Here is a 12,675-nt window from a genome sequence, read left to right on the forward strand (position 1 = left end):
GGCAAGCCCCGGAGCATAACCCCTAATTTGAGTATTCAATGTTTATTTAAGTATTTGTGCATTTACGTTTTTAGGAGTTGTATGGAACTCTAGTATGCATGTTTCTCCCTAGGTACCTATGAGTCTATACTAGTATACAGGTGTCGTTAGTATTGCCAAGCTTAACTAGGATCTGGTAGAAGTCGAGTGATTGCTGTCACTCGCGAGCTATAGGTTTTTGTTACTTATGGAAAAGTAGCTTGAGAATGAATCTGTGAGGAAAGAAAAATGGAGACCGGGCGGAGAGGAATTGGATCTGGATATGAAAGGAATGGAAAGTAAGCCTCCGCCTATGTTGATTAAGGACCGTACCGTTGTTGGCCGTGCTGACCAAGTTTGAATAGTACTAACCACATGCCGGAAGTAGGAGGTAGTCAAAACCGGTAAGCTAATTACCTGATTTGCAACGATACTTTGAATCGCAACCCGCTACTCTGGGAGTGGAATGATGGCGGGTGTTGGAGTGTATGTCGCCTCCGGGTTCTCTGGGAGTTCGCCGTGAGGGGCCCTTCACCCAGGTTTTGGCAGGCGTGATTCAGATGTCGGGGTAATGATGGGAATGGTTGACATATGTGGTCCGGCGTGGCTGCACGTGTCGTGTGAGTTAGGTCCACCTTGCAAGGTTAAATCGGATCGATTCGCCATCTCTCTCGGTTAAGAGAACCTTGGTCACTTCGTCACATCGTAGTAAATGATGAAATGAGAATGAGTTGAAGACGTTTGAATGGTTTTAATAGAGGTTTAATGTGATCAACTATGCTTGCTTTAGATGTCAGGCAAATTTAGTTGGTACTTGATAAACTTAAATTGAGCTAAATTATTGAAAGTAAGGATCCAGTATTAGTAGCCTTTCAGCAAAACAAACTCCAGAGCCAAAAAGCTTTGTATGTCTAGATAGTGGGCTAAGTATATCCGTGTCGGGTAAGTCTTGCTGAGTATTAGTATACTCAGGGTTTGTTGTCACCCTGTTTTCAGGTAACTACTGCTGATTGGAGCTAACCAGCATTCACATTGGTGGGCTCGATGTGACGTCCTCACGTCATCGTAGTTATTGTGGTTTTTAAACTAAACTTCTATTTAAATTCCGCTGCATGTTGAACTCTAATAATTTGTTTAAAACTCATTTTGTTAAGCTCTGTTTTGGAATTTAAAATCTGAGAAAATTTTGCCTGCTTATAATCATCTGCGCTCGCCTTCGGGTGAGACTTCCAGTGTTTTCGATCCTTAACCCAACAGGCTGCCGAATTACACCGTTTTAAGTGCGTGTTTACTTGATTAATGCTTAAGATGATAGTTTGCGCACTTAAGCCGGTTTAATTTAGGCGGTTCTGTCACAGCTGTGAGGGAGAGGGAGTGAGATGAGAGAGAGAGATTGCTTCTTGTTTTAATAATTGTGGGACCAATCAAGTCATACAAGTTCAACCGGTCTGACCGTTTACTCATACCGGTCGGACCGGTGCGGCCCGAGCTGACAGAAAATTTTTATCTAGTGGTTTATCACGTAAGTTTAAAACTAATATCCGTGATTAAATTTAGTTATAGGTGACTAACACCTGTGGTGTTACAGTCAAGGAAGCTTTATTATCATGGTTTCTATAAAAAGAAATTAGAATCCATATATCTTAATATTTCTTTTTGTTTAGCTATTGAGTGTTAGACAAGTTTGGTACAGTTTAACCAAGAGTCATTAGTCTAGGGTATACCCCTGGCCATTATAATCTATCTCCACATCAATAAAACACAATTTTTTTTCTTGGCTCAACACCAACCTCTAGAAATAAGAGTAGGAGTAATGCAGAATTCGACGAGTTCTTCAACAAGCAAAGATGCATCATTTTGATCTCCAGTTTGCTCGCAAGCTTTCGTGACAGGGTTGCATCACCTTGATCTTTGGCGGTTTGGCGGTTTTCTTTTTGCGATGAGATTGATATTTAGTGATCGCTCCATCCTCATTGGACTGCCAGTCGATAGCTTTTATCAAGAACTAGAAAAGAAGTTATTTTTACATCTTCCCAACCAGGTATGATTTAAATATTGAGCCTAGATTTAATATACTGTATCAATATCGGATGATTGATTTATATCATTATTTATTCATCAGAATCTTACATCAGACAAATAGTCAATTATTTAAAATTCTATCTGACATTGGTTGATATCGCTACATTGGTCTTTTGACCAATCGGTTCTTTGATCAACAGTATATCCATCTGCTAGATTAAACTGACTGTCATGTTGCGAACCTCAAGATTCTATACCTACACTAGAGCTAAGCAGATCTCCCAGACAGTATGTTGCACGTGAGACAAATTTTTTCGCCAACAAATTATATGTCCCTAGTTAACACTCCCTCTATTTTAAATTATAGTTTGTTTATCTTTATTTTAAAGAAAAATCATCTAATTTTGACTAAATTTATGGTAAATAAGGGTGGAGGCATGTTTTAGTCTATTTAGTGAATCTTATTTAATATTATCAATATTCATGAATTTTTCTATAAATTTGATTAAATATAAAGAAGTTTAACTTAGAACAAAACTAAAATGACTTATAGTTTGGAATGAAGGGACTAGGAAAATGGAGTTTTCTTATACACCATAATACATAGAATTTGAATATGTTTTAACTCTTTTGTGAGTAAATACAATTTAACTTGTATATATCACAATCATGACTAATGCGATTGTAAGCTCAGCTCTATCATAATATCAGTCATCTAGGTCAAACACCACGACATGTTGCTCATCACAAAAGTATTTATTTTTGGAATGAACATCAGCTCTCTTTATCATAGATGGATGTGCACGTCCCATTAGGATAGACTATCTAATTTAAATGAGGAGAAAAGATTAAGAAGGATAGTTATGGTAGATGTGACCGATGCTATTTTATAGACTCAACATTTCGAAAGATCTAAATTAGGTTGGATCTAATTGTTTCTATATGGCATATGTGAGTAATTAAAATATAATGGCAGATGTGGGTAATTAAGATATAAATATAGGATCTAAATTTGTTTGGATCTAATTTTTATATAATGGCAGATGTGGATAATTAAGATATAGATATAGGGGTTATTTTAGGCTAATTCTTCAAAATGGCATATGTAGGTAATTTAGGCTATTATTTTCAATGATGACTATCATATATTGATTGATGATTAGAAATTTTTGCCTTTTCAAAGAATTTCTAGAATTTCTCTCTTTTTCTAGGTCCACTTAGGATTCTAGGTGTTTTCAAATGGAGCCTTCAAAATGAGCCTTCAAATCATATTGCAATTGGATGCTAAAAGTTAACGTATACCCTTTTGCATATTTCAGCATGGTCATGATCTAAATGTTATGGCGTGCATTTAGCCATGGGTAATGAACTCTGTGACGACAATTATATTCATCAAACGCATACTTACGCTGTCTCCGGGCTTTGTTGTTTTGTCAAATTACCATGGATGCGCATGGCAATGGTTGTAGTCGTTAGTCTACTGAGACGCCTTTTGTTATATGTGTTTCATTGGAAGAGATAACAAGAAAATGAAAACGACCTATAGCTAGGTAATAAGGAAATGCCAACATGATCTACACCTTCCGTTCTAGTTTATTTGTGGTGATTTTAGATGATGCATGTATTGAAGATAAGGAAGTAACACGCTGAAACCGCCGCAACAAATTTTACTCATTTGTTAGAGAGCAGCTGTCAAAATGTGAAAAAAAAATCTGAACAGGACACAGTGGCCTTGTTTGATTTTTCTTAGAATAGGCTAGAACGTACTTTGACCGCTAATTAGGGGTGTCAAATAAAGACAATTTACAAAACCAACTTCAGAACCCCGCGCTAGGAACACTGAAGAATCTAATGAGGCCTTTGACCGCTTACTGTAGCATCACTATAGCCAATCATCAATTAATTACCATTATTAGTTTCGTCGCGAAAAATTACATCCATTCCTGAAGTGGTTTCGCAAATAGACTTCATTTAGTACTCCATACATGCAAAACTCTTTTCTCGAGAGGCGTATTCTAGAATATAGAATGGAAACCAAACACAGCCATTGGAACTTCCATAATTCCTCAAAATTTATATTTACAAATAATGGACAAATCACCAAATCATGGTGTCACTCATCAGCTTGGCCCGTTCAGGGCTGCACACAGGACCTTGCCTCTCCTCCTCCTCCTCGATCTCTCTTCTTGCTCCAGGGCGGCCGCTCTCGCCGCGGTTGAGTCGGTTCGCGTCGACGGCGAGCTCGTGCCAGTATCGGTAGAAAGCCTCCCCTCCTCCCTCTCCCTGACCGCGTCCATGGCGGCCTTCTTCTTACCGGCGCGACGCGCAGGTCCCTGGTCCGGTTGCTAGGACTTACACGTGGACATGGACACAACGGGTCGGCGGACTCGAAGCCGCCTGAGCTATCAGGGCCATGTTTGTTTCACTAGCGCAACTTGCACTATAAAAGAAATCTTTCATGCATGAAATACTAAATGAAATTATTTGCAAAATCTTTTTACAGATAGGTACAACATTTCGAGACGAATCTAATTAGATAAATTTCACCATGATTGCTACAGTAATTCTACAGTAACCATACTCTAATCATGCGGTCAAAAATCTCATTAGATTCGTCTCGTGAAGTAGCGCAGGGATTGTAGAGTTAATTTTGTAAACTACCTTTATTTAATACCTTTAATTAATAGTCAAAATTATCTAAAGGAGCTTGTGCTACTCAACCAGCACAGAGTGACAGAGGGCATGTTTGGTTTGCTACCTAAGGCGCCACGTCTAAGGTTAGCATGCTGCCGCAGGTGCGGCGCTCAAATCGACCGCCGCAGGTGCGGCGTGAAAATTGTGTGGCATGTTGATGGAACCGCATCTAAAATAGTATGGCCGACTAACTTTAGCTTTTCACCAAACGCATGCCTCTAATGCTATGGCGCACCTAAGGTTAGGCTGTGGCGCCTTAGGCAGCGAACCAAACACGCCCAGAGTCCACGAGTCCATCTGCCACACGTCGTCCACCAACACGAGGGATCGGGTCGTCCCTACGCGCGCGACGTGTCTAGCTTGACGCATCCTCCGTCGCGCGGCGCGGCGCCGCCCCTCCCGACCGATCCTCGCAGCCACCCATGCCACGACGGGGCCGTAACCGCCGTCGCGGCCACGACGGAGTCCGCCTCCTCCTCCCCCGATCCCCACTCGCCCCACCTCCCCCCTCCCTCCTTTATAGCACGATCGAGCTCGGGGGGCCGGGGCTCAGTGGCTCACCGACCACTATGCTCTTTGGACTCGGCCGCGCCCGCATCGGCGGCCGATCTAGCATTCTAGCTAGCTCGCCCTCCAGTAGTCTAACTCTGTCGTGCGGACATGGAGGCCAGCGGATCCACGCGCCACGCCGTCCTCCTCGTCCTGTTGTGCTCGCAGCTGCTGGCCCCGGCGGCGGCGGCGTTTGCGGTGACAGGCGGCTCCGGGAAGGCGGCGGCGGCGGCGGCCTACGTGGTGTACCTCGGCGGACACCCGCGGCGCGACGGCGTGTTGTTGCCGGAGGAGGCGTCCCGGAGGGCCGCCGACGCGCACCGCGACCTCCTCGGCGCCGTCCTGGGGGAGTAAGTGCGCCGCCGCCCCCGCTTCCATTGTGGAGCTCACTGACCAACCGTGCCGACGCTCACGGTCGATGTCCACGCGCGCCCTTCCCTTTCTTTTTTTTTCGTCCCCAAATCCGTGCCCCATTCCCTTTCCCTGGAAGCACTCCCTTCTCCTCCTGATCTCCCACGGGTTCCCCTCGATGGCGACGCCCCGCTCCCCAAGCCCCCGCGCCGACGCGCACCTCGACTCGGCGCTGCTTCCGGCGTGGCTGGGGCGGGCGGCGGGCGATGCGGGAGCCGTCGGTGCTGGTGCGGGAGGCCGCGGCGGAGCACCTTGAGGAGCGGCAGGCGGACTGGGCCGCCGATCCGGCGACGGAGAGCTTTCCCCGTTGGCGCGCCGCTGGATCCGCGCTCCGGCGCCGCCGCGGCCAGATCCGCCCCTGGATGCGGCGGGGAGGCGCGGCGCGGCGGCTCCGGCGGCGGGGAGCTGGCGGGGCGGCCCAGCGGCGGCGGGGAGGCAGAGCTCCCTAGGTTTTAGTTTTTTTTTTCAACATTTTTTTTGAATTATTTTTTATTTTTTCGGATGAATATTTTTTTAATGATAAAAAAATGAATTTTTTTTCTGCTCTCTATTTTTTTCCTTTTGAAATTTTTTTCTGCTCTCCTTTTTTTGCTTGAAATTTTTTTTGGTCTCCAAAATTTTTCGTCAAAAAAATTTCTCTCTCCAAAATTTCTCTTAAAAAAATTCCAAAATCGGAAAACGACAAAAAAAATATTAAAAATTGAAAAAAAACGGTCGGGAGATCGACCGCACGGAACCCCTCCGTGCGGTTGACCGTAAATTAGCTGTACCCCACGTGGTGTCGGTGTTCCCGAACCGGGGCCGCAAGCTGCAGACGACGAGGTCGTGGCAGTTCATGAGGCTCGAGAGGGACGGCGACGTCCCGCCGTGGTCGGCCTGGGAGACGGCCAGGTACAGCGAGGACACCATCATCGGGAACCTCGACTCAGGCGTGTGGCCGGAGTCCAAGAGATTCGGCGAGGGCGAAATGGGGCCGATCCCGGACGACTGGAAGGGCATCTGCCAGAACGAGCACGACCCCAACTTCCATTGCAACAGGTCGGTTCAGCTAGCTCACAGGTCGGCCTGGGAGATTTTTGCAGTCAGATCAGATCGACGAGCAACGCAGGTGGTGTCTGATCGTGCTGGGATGGTAATTGATCCAATTGTGTTTTTGTTTCACCAGCAAGCGCATCGGTGCGCGCTACTTCAACAAGGGGTACGAGGCGGCCGCCGGCAAGCCCGCGGACGACGCGCTCAGGACGCCGCGTGACGAGAACGGGCACGGCACGCACACGCTGTCCGCGTCGGGGGGGGGGGGGGGGGGGGGGGGGGGTGGGGGGCGGTGCGCGGCGCGGCCGCGTTCGGGTACGGCGGCGGCACGGCGCGCGGCGGCGCCCCGCGCGCGCGCGTCGCGGCCTACCGCGTCTGCTTCCGCCCCATCAACGGCAGCGAGTGCTTCGACGCCGACGTGCTCGCGGGCTTCGAGGCCGCCATCGCCGACGGCGTGCACGTCATCTCGGCCTCCGTCGGCGGCGACGCCACCGACTACCTCGACGACGCCGTCGCCATCGGGTCGCTCCACGCCGTCAAGGCCGGCGTCACCGTCCGCCAGCAACTCCGGCCCGGACCCCGGCACCGTCACCAACGTCGCGCCGTGGATCCTCACCGTCGCCGCGAGCTCCACCGACAGGGAGTTCCCGGCCTTCGCCGTCTTCAACCGCACGCGGATCCAGGTCTTTCTGGCTGCACGGCCCCGCCACCATGCGCTCCTGAAGCCACTGCAAGTTCTTGATTTCTTCCATGGATCGTCTCATGTTCCAGGGTCGGAGCCTCTCGGAGAGGTGGCTGCACGGGAAAGGCTTCTACATCATCATCAATGGCGCTGAAGCCACAGCTCCTGGCAGCACGCAGAAAGACGCGTAAGAACAAATCATCATGCTGCTATCTGGAACGCAAGAATTTTTCCCTTTTATTTACAACGTGTGTTATTGCAGCCAGGCGTGCTTGCTGGGGTCGCTGGACCCGGAGAAGGCCAAGGGAAAGATCGTGGTGTGCGTGAGAGGGGCCATCACGAGGGTGGAGAAGGGCGAGGCCGTGCGCCGCGCCGGCGGCGCCGCCATGATCCTCGTCAACGACGAGGTCTCCGGGAACGACCTCCACGCCGACCCCCACGTGCTCCCGGCGGTGCACATCTCGTACGCCGACGGGCTCACGCTCTCGGACTACATCAAGAACAGCAAGTAAGCCACTAGCTAGTCGCGCAAAACTTGATCAGAAAAGAAAAGTGCTGTTGATCTGAACCGGGTGTGTTTGTGCAAGGGTGGTGTGTTTGTGCAAGGGTCCCGTCCGGCTTCGTCATCAAGGGGAAGACGATCATCGGCATCAGGCCGGCGCCGGTCATGGCGGATTTCTCGTCTCAGGGGCCGAACACAGTGAACCCCCAGATCCTGAAGGTGATTTTTTTTTGTTTGGATGCCGCGATCGAACTCATATCTTGTTCATGATCTACCTTGAGCATGATGTCACTCTGGACTGAAACGTTCGTTCGCAGCCGGACATCACGGCGCCGGGGGTGAGCGTGATCGCCGCATGGACCGGCGCGGCGGCGCCCACGAACCGGCCGTACGACCTGCGCCGCGTGCCGTTCAACGTCCTGTCCGGCACGTCCATGTCGTGCCCGCACGTGTCCGGCGTCGCCGGCCTGATCAAGACCCTGCACCGGGACTGGAGCCCCGCCGCCATCAAGTCGGCGATCATGACGAGCGGTAATAATCAAAGCTCCCCGTTCGTCGCCGGCGTCGCCGCCGCCGCCGCCGCCCGCTGCCGACCATCTATCTAACGAATCGAGCTGTATGTTTGTGTTGTCGCCGCAGCCACGGATCTGGACGCCGAACGGAACCCGATCAAGAACTCATCCCACGCGGCGGCGACGCCGTTCAGCTACGGCGCCGGGCACGTCTACCCGAACCGGGCGCTGGACCCGGGGCTCGTCTACGACATGTCCATCGTCGACTACCTCGACTTCCTCTGCGCGCTCGGTTACAACGCGACGGCCATGGAGACCTTCAACAGGGGGTCGTTCGTGTGCCCCACCGCCGCCATGAGCCTCCAGGACCTCAACTACCCGTCCATCACCGCGCACGGCCTCCACGCCGGCACCACCACGATGGTGCGGCGCAAGGTCAAGAACGTCGGCATGCCGGGGACGTACACGGCCACCGTCGTCAGGGAGCCGGAAGGAGTGCAGGTGGCAGTGACGCCGGCGATGCTGGTGTTCAGGGAAGCCGGCGATGCTGGTGTTCAGGGAAGCCGGCGAGGAAAAGGAGTTCGACGTCAGCTTCACGGTCAGGAACCCTGCCCCGGTCACGGGCTACACGTTTGGCGCCATGGTCTGGTCTGATGGGAGCCATCAGGTGAGAAGTCCACTGGTCGTGAAGATCATGGAGAATGAATGACCTGGACATTTTATCACTCGGTAGATTGAACTAGGAATCTAGCTAGTGGAGAGAAAGCAGAAGGTAGGTAGTGGCTTTTTGATCACTAGGAGAGGATAAAATGTGGCATGGATTTGAATTTAACCACTGGTTGAATAACACAGCGCAAAAGATTTGAATTGATCCAGTGTGTTTTACTAGGTCCAACTTATGTCAGTGGTTCAAAATTCAGATTCTTGGAATTGGTTTCACGAGCTTTTCTCCTAACGGGCTACGAACTATAGTGTCGGTGTTTCATACCGTGAGGAAGAAGATTTTGTAGGTAAGTGTCACCGAGATTCTCAGCATGAGTTTAGACAGATTCGGACCGCGAGTTGCGTAATACACATATGCAGCACTGATACGGATACGCGTATCGGTATCGGAAGGATACGGATACGCGGAAACGGCGATTTTCTAAAAAACCTGATACGCAGATATGTTTTACTATTTTTTAAATAAATAAATAATGATACATATTAAATTTGTGAAAGTAGTGAGAAAATAGAAATTCTAGGAACTAAAATGTGAGTGAATATAAGTTTCAGGGACTAGATTGTGAGAAAATTGAAGTTACAGGGACTATAATGAGAGAAAAAAGAAGTTTCAGGGACTAGAATGCATCACAACTTCATATATTCATATGTTCTATAATAACTGAAAAGTAGAAGGGGTAAAATGAAAAAGAACTGATCCTTATCGAGTGGCTGCTGCTCTGTTCGTCCCCAGCCTGCCCCTCATGGCCTCGTCTTCTCTCTCTCTCGATTGGTGGCACAGAGGGGGTGGAGTGGCGCTGCCGCATCTCCTGCGCGGGAGGCGGCGCGCATGCGCAGGATGCAGCTCGAGGGGGCGGGGAGGAGGACGAGCTCCCCTGGGCGCGCGGCCGGGGCTCGGCGGGGGGGGGGGGGGGGGGGGGCTCCCCTGGGCTCGCCGGCGGCCACAGCTCCCTCCCCTGGCGACGCAGCCGGAGCTCCCCCCTGCCGGCGGGGGCGAGCTCCCCCGGGCGGCGCGACGGGGGCGAGCTCCCCTGGGCTGGGCTGTATCCACAGGTCGGATACATATCAGACCGCATACTCAATATTCCCAAAATCAAATAAAAATCGGATACTCGCAGGATATGTATCCGATATGCAATACGGCATCTTTTGGACGTAATCCGTGTTACATAGTAATACACTATGTTTTGTTTGGTAGTTTGTATTGCCTAAGAGTATAGATTATAAGTTATAGTTCGGAGTGGTCTCCGCCCACCCTTATATAGTCTGGGGACAGGGTTACAAGGAAATCTAACCTGATACAAGCCTAGGAATCCTCCTCAGACTAGTCCTATGCTAATACGAGTACACTACATAATGTCAGAGTATGGGACATGCCTCATCCCTTATTCCGTATAGATCTGTGCCACGCAAGTTATCCCGTGGCTCCGGATCTGACAATCCCCCGAGTTTTTCGTAGACGATAGTGCAGGCTTCTGAGTACTTCTGATGGCATCTTCAAGTTCTTCTGAACTTCGTCTAGAATTTGTCCGACTATCTTCTTGGCTGCTCTGAGACTGTGTGGTTCTCTTTCCCGAGTAGATTTTAAATCTTCAGAAATAATTTTCAAAAATTATTTTCATATATGGGGTGCGATAAATCGCACTCCATTTATGGAGTAGACCCCGAGTCTTAGGCTGAATCGAAGAATCAGGTTGAGGGTCTAATTTGAGTTTGAATTTTTTTTGCCTTCAAATAGATTTGAAAAACAAGTCGCTGACAACAGGTATCCTGCAACCCCAAGCTTTAAATCCAAATTCCGGATTTGGAAAAAAGATCTAGGACATCATGGCATGCGGTGTAGAATATTTGTAAGAAATAGAGTTGATGGTTCAAATGGCTTATTCGTTCAAAAATGTTAAAACCCCTTTTTCAGGATAAAATTCCCAAAAAATGGTTAAACAAATAACTTCCTGAAACGAAACCCTAAATTGTCGCTCAGAACAAATCTTATCCGAGAAAAACATTTTAGCTTCCATAGGATAACCCCTTTACCCTTCCGTTGATTATTTAACTGTGTGGTTATGGCTGTGCCTTCGGGTTACCCAAAAATTTTGGGTCGGGTTTTTCGGGTTTTCAAAATTTCGGGTTCTGAAAACTGCAACCCAAAATTCGCTGGAAATAATCAAAATCTGAAAATTCGGGTACCCGACATTTCGGATTCGGGTTTGGGTTTACCCGACCAACCCGAATCGCAGAGAAGAGGTAGAGGCGGGATGCGGGCGGGAGCACGCTGAGGAAGGCGTTGGCGACGGGGTGCGGGGTGAGGCGGCGCGAGAGGAAGTCGAGGCATGGGAGGAGGGCGAGGCACGTGGAGAGGAGCGCGTAGAGGGCGTCGCCGGTGTCGAGCTCCATGGCGAGGGGGCGGTGGGCAGTGGCCCCCTCCTCTCCCCCGTCCCCGCCCAGATCTCGCCTCCTCCCCTCCCCATCCTCCGCCGCCATGCTCGTCCTCCCGGCCTCCTGTGACCCTACCGCGAGTTCCGGCGCCGGGCTGCCGGCCGCGCCTCGCCTCGTCGGCGCGATGGACGGCGGCGGGGAGCCGCTGCTCGTGTGGGGGAGGCGACGCGCCGACGGGGAGACCGGCGAGGGCGGGTGAGGTGGCGGGCGGCGGTCGGTCCGTTGGGTCTCGCTCGGGGACTCGGGGTTTGGAGGTGGGGGGCGTGGCAGGCAACATGGGGGCTAGGGTTAGTGGGAAGGAAAGGATGACGTTTGGTGGGCTAGGCTGATTGAAAATTAGTTGGGCTGGGCTGTTTTTTGGGTTATTCGGGTACCGTTGCCTGGTACCCGAATTACCCGTAATAATTTCGGGTAACATGGGTTGGAACCCGAATTAGGGTTCGGGTTTTTCGGACTCGGGTATTTCGGGTTCGGGCTCGGGTTTTTCGGGTTCGGTCTTCGGGTTTCGGGTATTTTGCCCACCCATATGTGCGGTGGCTTAAGGTAAGTCCTACACTTTCACTTTCACTTTTACTGTTCTGCCCCTTCGCCTTCCTCTGTCGAGCGTCACCACCTTGATTCCCGGATCTAAATCTGCTCCATTGTTGCTATCTTCTAAGTACTCGCTAGCTCCTTCCCCGCCCTGCATGCACCTCCAACACTTTTCTCCGAAGCCTCCGAGACAATGCGAGCAAAAAATGGGTTGGCCTCATCGTAATTCAGCTCAACATTTACATAACCCTGTGCCAGCACACATGTGACTAAGTTAGCTCAAGTTACATCCTGTATTATTTTTTTCATGTTACATCCTGCATTATTTTGTCATGAATAACAATTTTAGAAGCCCTACATTTGTTATTTAAGTTTTAAAATGAAAGTTGTTTACTTTTTAGTTATGTTCATATTTGCCACAGGTTCTACATAAGCATCTCAAGAGATAGTTTTTTCCTCCTCGCTATGTTGATCACTTGATTAGAACAATTCGCAGTCATGCCTACACTATGCCCTTTTAAATTCCGGTTTATAAAAACAGATTGACTACTGTAATAATGAAC

General features: G+C 49.7%; 1 pseudogene; it reads left to right on the plus strand.

Moving 5' to 3' along the window:
- Window positions 1–5,812: 5,812 nt before the first annotated feature.
- LOC120669399 lies at window positions 5,813–9,244 on the plus strand (annotated as a pseudogene).
- The last annotated feature ends 3,431 nt before the right edge of the window (window positions 9,245–12,675 follow it).

Source organism: Panicum virgatum, chromosome 4N (genome assembly GCF_016808335.1).
Source record: "Panicum virgatum strain AP13 chromosome 4N, P.virgatum_v5, whole genome shotgun sequence".
NCBI lineage: Eukaryota > Viridiplantae > Streptophyta > Magnoliopsida > Poales > Poaceae > Panicum > Panicum virgatum.